This window comes from Aegilops tauschii, chromosome 7, assembly GCF_002575655.3.
Source record: "Aegilops tauschii subsp. strangulata cultivar AL8/78 chromosome 7, Aet v6.0, whole genome shotgun sequence".
Lineage (NCBI taxonomy): Eukaryota > Viridiplantae > Streptophyta > Magnoliopsida > Poales > Poaceae > Aegilops > Aegilops tauschii.
In genome coordinates, this window is record NC_053041.3 from 399069509 (window position 1) to 399076432 (window position 6924).

Sequence of the window (6924 nt, forward strand, 5' to 3'; positions counted from 1 at the left end):
AAAAACGCCGGTGCAACCTATCAACGCATGATTCAGACATGCCTGGAAAAACAAATCGGCAAAATAGTGGAGGCATACGTAGACGACGTGGTCATTAAAACCAGACACGTCGAATCCTTAATAGACGACTTGAGGCTCACGTTCGACAATCTCCGAACATATGACATCAAGCTCAATCCGGAAAAATGCGTTTTCGGCGTGCCCGCCGGAAAGCTCTTGGGCTTCATCGTTTCCAATAGAGGAATTGAAGCAAATCCGGCTAAAATCCGAGCTCTGTCACAGTTGGCTATCCCAACAGACCTCAAACAAATCCAGAAATTAACTGGATGTGTGGCTGCCTTAAGCCGCTTTATCTCCCGATTGGGAGAAAAGGCACTACCTCTTTATCGCCTTCTTCGACGCACCGAACACTTCGAGTGGACGGATGCGGCCACGGCCGGACTAGAAGAAATAAAAGCCGTCTTGGCGAGCAACCCAATCTTGGCCGCGCCAAATATCGGCGAACCAATGTTGTTATATATAGCGGCAACACACCAAGTTGTAAGCGCAGTGCTCGTCGTCGAACGAGAGACGGATGGACATAAGTTCCCGCTTCAAAAGCCGGTATACTACGTATCCACTGTCCTCACTCCATGCAAATCACGGTACCCACATTATCAAAAGATAGCATACGCGGTCTTCATGGCATCCCGGAAACTACGACACTACTTTCAAGAGTGTTCAATTACGGTGGCCTCTGAAGTACCACTCAACGACATAATAAATATCCGCAATGACACGGGCCGGATTGCTAAATGGGCTATTGAGCTCCTCCCGTTCGACATAACATACAAACCACGGTGAGCCATTAAGTCACAAGTACTGGCTGATTTCGTCGCCGAATGGACGGAAGCCGAACTCCCTAAAGAGTATGGCGCGTACTCCAATTGGATCATGCACTTCGACGGCTCTAAGATGCTAGCTGGTCTAGGGGCAGGCGTCGTCCTGACATCCCCCACTAGAGATACAGTCCAATACGTACTCCAAATATTATACACAGACTCCAACAATGCAGCAGAATATGAGGCCCTATTGCATGGTCTCCGGATGGCAGTCTCCATGGGCATTCAACGCCTAGAGGTGCGTGGGGATTCGAACCTCGCAATATCTCAAATAAATGGAGACTTTGACGCCAAGGACCTAAAAATGGCGGCTTCCGCAACGCCGTCCTCAAAATGTCAGCTCGGTTCGAGGGGCTCGAATTCCACCATGTGGTCTGAGAAAACAATCAAGCGGCGGATATCCTCGCCCGCATCTACGCTAAGCGCGACCCTGTCCCACCTAATATCTTCTTGGAAAGGCTGTTTAAGCCATCCGTGGTGTGGGAAGGGGATACCGGCAACAATAGTCCGGATCCGGCCACAACGCCAGATCCCGAACACTCTGACGTAATCGGAGGCTCTGCCACCGAAACAAGACCTTCGACCCACGTGATTATGGCTGTCATCGCCCCATGGACAGAACCCTTCCTGGCTTACCTAACTAGGCAAGAACTCCCTGAGGACCCAAACGAGGCGCGCTGCATCGTGCGGCGGTCTAAGGCCTACAAAGTCCACGAGGGAGAGCTTTATAAGAAAAGCGCTACCAGAGTACTTCAAAGGTGCATCTTCGAAGAGGAAGGACAACAACTTTTGGCAGAAATTCATGCTGGACTCGGCGGCCACCACGCCACAGCTCGGGCCCTTGTAAGCAAGGCTTTCCGTACAGGTTTTTACTGGCCGACGGCCCGAGCAGACGCACATGACCTCTCCCACCGTTGCGTCGGTTGCCAGCTTTTTGCAAACCAAAGCCATCTGCCACATACCGCTCTCCGAACAATCCCCATTACTTGGCCCTTTGCGGTCTGGGGGATGGATATGGTCGGACCCCTTAAAGGCGGAAGCCATAAGAAAAAGTACCTATTGGTCATGGTGGATAAATTCACCAAATGGATAGAAGCCAAACCAGTTAAAACGGCCGAGTCCGGACCAGTGATAGACTTCATATCCGGGGTTGTACACTGTTACGGCGTCCCCCACAGCATCATCACCGATAACGGCTTAAACTTTACAACCGACGAGGTAAAAACTTGGTGCGGCAACATGGGCATTAAGCTCGATTATGCCTCCGTCTATCACCCTCAAACAAACAGTCAAGTCGAGCGAGCAAATGGTCTTATTATGAGCGGCATTAAACCAAGATTAGTGCGATCCTTGAAGGAATCAGATACGCACTGGGTCGTAGAGCTCGACTCCGTACTATGGGGGCTGCGGACCACGCCGAATCGCACTATAGGATACACACCATTTTTATGGTGTACGGCGCAGAGGCGGTACTGCCCTGCGACATCATTCATGACTCACCTCGAGTGCGCATGTACGAAGGGAAAGAAGCCGAGCTTGATCGGCAGGAGTTTGGACGCCCTGGAAGAGGAGCGTGACGTGGCAAAAGCTCGCTCCGCATTCTATCAGCAACAGGCTCGACGGTATCAAAGCAGAGAAGTACGGGCCAAAACTTATAACATTGGCGAAGTCGTTCTACGCCTACCAGAGAAGAAAAAGGACAAGCTCAAGCCCAAATGGGAAGGTCCCTTCATTATTGACAAAGTTCTGACCGATGGAGCGTACCGTCTGCGGATGCATCGGACAATCGACTCGAGCCAAACCCATGGAACGCGGCCAGACTCCGAAGGTTCTACGCCTTGTGCCGGACTCTGTGTTCGTCTCCTTACCTCCGTCAATTATATATATATATATATATCCGTTATCTGTCTTTTCTTTCTTTCTTCCCTTTTTCTTCACGGCCTTAAAAGGTTGAAATGTGTCTTGACTACACAATCTTGACGCGCTAGGCGTGCTCATTATACATGGGGGCTTCTTATACAGAAGCTTAATATAACTATGTTCCGGGCTCCATGCCCCCCGCACATGTCTTACTTTTCCACATGTACCTTTTCTTCGCCATTATATGCATCGATATGACTTAAGTTTTGGCCAAGCTGGGTTACCTGGCTCTTGTGTTTATGCCCTACGTTCCCGTTAATTCGGTTAGGGCATAAGGGGAGCACCTCTGCGATTGTTACTGCCGGGTCAGCCGGATGTGTACCTCAGACTGGGTGAAGCCGAAAGCTAGCGTTCTTAAGGGAATATTCGGTCGGTGAACAAAAGATGACTTTTACTTATTTCAATACATGCCCCCAGATGTTTATATCCTGCGTCTCTTTTCGCAGTTCGGACATGCACATTAATGCATGCGTACCCAGGGAAAGGAACCCTTAACGGAACTATTCTCCCTGGAAGATGTTTCTTACTATCCATGTAATATAACATAGCTAGTTGGGCACTTGTCTGTTCAAGCACTTATAACCCCTACGCCTGGTTTCCACGCGTACCCCGGTTTTTACATAACTGAGCGGGTATTCGGATACACTCCGGACTATCGGGTCCGGAGGTCGAAGCGAAAAGGTTCGCCATGACAAATGATTTACAATCCGGCTAGGGACAATATATGTCACTTGAAGTACACATTCACTTAGACTAACTAAATTCTTCTTCTATACCATCCAACAGGCTGTCTAGCCTACAATCCTGTTGGGAATACTTTGCGGCTAATTTCACCTGGTCATACACCAAACTGACGGGGATCTCTTTCCCATCAGACCCCACAGGTCCGACCTCGGCCATGTGGTTCGGGTCAGCCTTGGTATATCGAGTCTTCACCATGGCCCAGGCTTCCCTTGCACCTTGTCGGTAGGCAGATATCTTCCATAATCAGAAGCGCCGCCGCGCTCCCTTAAGCATCTCTACGAGCTCCCCCATGCCTCCTGGCAGGGAGGCGGATGGCCACAAGGCCTGGGCAATGCCCTGCATCACCTGTCAAACTTGTTCGTGCAGTTGTGAGAGCTTTGGTAGAAGATCACCCGCAGACCCGGGCATCTCCTCTGCGGGACGACCCGTCAGCATACCTACAGATATAACTCTGTTAGCCGGTTTCTTCGCCGAACTCTATAAAAGTTCGTTCAAGCACTTACTAAAAATGCCGCGTCGAAGCCTCTTATTCTCCTTTACGGAGTCAGCAAGCTGGGCTTGAACATCTTTCAGTTCAACGCCCAGCCGGGTATTGGCATCTTGGAGATTGTTTTTCTCCCGCCTAACCTGCGTAAGCATGCGCTCGCCAGCCTCTAGCTGTCGTTGAGCATGTTGCTCATCCCCTCGCACGACCTCCGGATGCACTCCGGGATCATCTGTAGAATCTATTGTTAGATTTGCATACATGCCGAATACTAACTGGTATATGTCATTCTTTTCGATAGGAACAAGTGTTACCAGATGGGGCCTTCTTGGACTCCTTCATTGCGGCAACTGCGGCCCGTAGCTGGGCTTTGCACTCCTCCAGCTCTTGAGACAACTGGGTATTCTTCTCCGTAAGAACCTACGCAAATAATGATCCTTAAATCAGTTGTGCCAACTGTTTCAAGTCTCAGGGGCTACTGATATACATAATTATCAGATTTTCTTACCCGTATATCCTTTACATACTGGTCCGTGGCTCTGGCAAGACCATTTTGAGCAGCTCGGATGTACGCGTCTCCTGAGTTGAAGGCATCGAACGCCTCTTCAGAGAAACAAGGGTCGCGGAGTACGTGTAACACCCCGCATGTAACTTGCCATATTTGTAACTCCGACTCTTGCCATTTCCGGCTATGTGTTATGATTTTCCCTCCGTTGTCGGGTTTTGTTTTTCGTTTTGTATTTTGTCATGTCATGCATTTTCATATCATGTCATCATGTGCATTGCATTCGCATACGTGTTCGTCTCATGCATCCGAACATTTTCCCCGTTGTCCGTTTTCCAATCCGGCGCTCCTATCTCCTCCGGTGCACCCCTCTTGTTTTCTTTCGTGTGCGTGTGTCAAACTTTCTCGGAATGGACCGAGGCTTGTCAAGTGGCCTTAATATACCACCCGGAGACTACCGGTCAAGTTTCGTTCCATTCGGAGGTCGTTTGGTACTCCAACGGTTAACCGGGCATCCGCAAAGTCCATTTGAGTATCCAGCAAAACCCCCCTCTAAAACCAGCCCAAAACCCACCAAACTCTCTTCCATGCTCTAGGTCGTTCGATCACGATCGTGTGGGCGAAAACCGCACCTCATTTGGAGTCTCCTAGCTCCCTCTACCTATTTATATGTGGGCATACCGAAAAACGAAACTGCAGTCGAAACCCTAATTTTTCCCTCCGCGCCGCCGGACGCGTCCGCCGTCGGCCGGACACGTCCGCCGCCGCAACCGACGAATCGCGGCGCGCCACGTCGCCGCCGGGTCCTCCCGCCGCCGCCGCAGGCCCGCAGGCCCATTGCCGGCCCGCGCCTGCCCCGCCGCCACCGTCCGTCGCCTCCCGCGGCTCGCCCGCCGCGCCACCGGCCCCGCGCCGCCCGCCGCCGGCCGGCCCCCGCCGCCGCGCCTCCGCCGGCGCTCGCCGCCCCCGCCGGCGACCCCCACCTCCGGCGCCCCTCCTCCGCCGCCGACGCCCTCCTCCGGCCGGGCCCCCGCCGGCCCCTGCCTCGCCGCCATCGGCCGAGCCGAGCTCGAGCTCCCTCGACCTCCCCCAGATCCGATCGCCCGAGCTACAGTACGCGTTGACTTCGTCCCCCTTTTTCTTCTAAGTCCTGGAATCTTATCAGTATATGCACTTGTTCCCGATGCCGTAACTTCTTGCATGTAGCTCCGATTCGCGCGTGTAATATGTCAAATTGTTCGTATCGTGATGCTCTTCATTTTTTTCAATTGCACCATGTTCATTAGAGGTCATCTTGATGCCCAAATCTTCATTGGAAGAGGGCTAGTTGCTGTTATTCTCTGGTTCTTAACAGAACTTGGAGATTTGTCATTTTTGCATCATTTATTCTGTGCATCTTTTGAGCACGAGCTCTACATGTGTTTTGAAGTATGCCATGCCATCTTTCCAGTGGTGTAGTCCATGTATTTTTTTGATCTCTGTGGTGACTAGCACAAGCATGCAAAGTAGGCCCCGTAATATTTCTGATTTCAGGGACTTAGTGATTTCTCTAAGTCTTTGTCTGCTGTAATTTTGTTGCCATGTAAACTTGATGCTACAGAGAGATCCATGCATATTTTGGAGATGTTCATTAAGGATGTTTTGTAGATATAGTTGTAATGGATCCATTCCTGCAATTGTTTGCAATTTTAGAGTACCATAGCATAACTCAATCTTGCTCTACTTTTGCTATAAAATATTTCTGGCAGATTCTTAACATGATATGCATTTTTGCCAAGCTTATTGTAGTTGACCCATACATGCTATGCAATTGTTCTTGCCATGGATAGCTTCAGAAACATGTCATCTTGCTATAGGTATGCTTGTTTTGTCATGAATTGCTCTGTAGTGAGTGCATCAAGCTCACAAAGAGGCCTATATATTAATATTTCTGCCATGCTCTGTTTTCTGCTAAGTCTGAAACCTGATAACGAAACTTGCTATGTTTACATGCTTGACATCATATCTTCTGATCCTTTTTGGCTTATGGTCAGTAAGGGACTTTTGTCATGTGCATTTAGTAGAACACTGCCATGCCTTGTTTTGTTATGTTAAGTTCCTGTAGCATGTTGATTCCGTGCTATGAACATTGCTACCTGATGATTTCTGCCATGTCCAGTTTTTCACCAAGTCTGTGAACCTGTAATCTTTTGCACTTTTGCCATGCTTGTTTGAGCTTGATATGTTGTGAACTAGCCGTAGCTCAGTGTTCATCTTTTGTCAAGAATCTCCTTTAGATTACTGACATGTGTTTTGTTGCTCTGTTGGGATGCTGTAGCATTGTTACTTGTTGCATTTTAAGTGCTATCTTGCTGTTTATCGCAGATTAGTGTCATTCTTGTTTTGCTTGC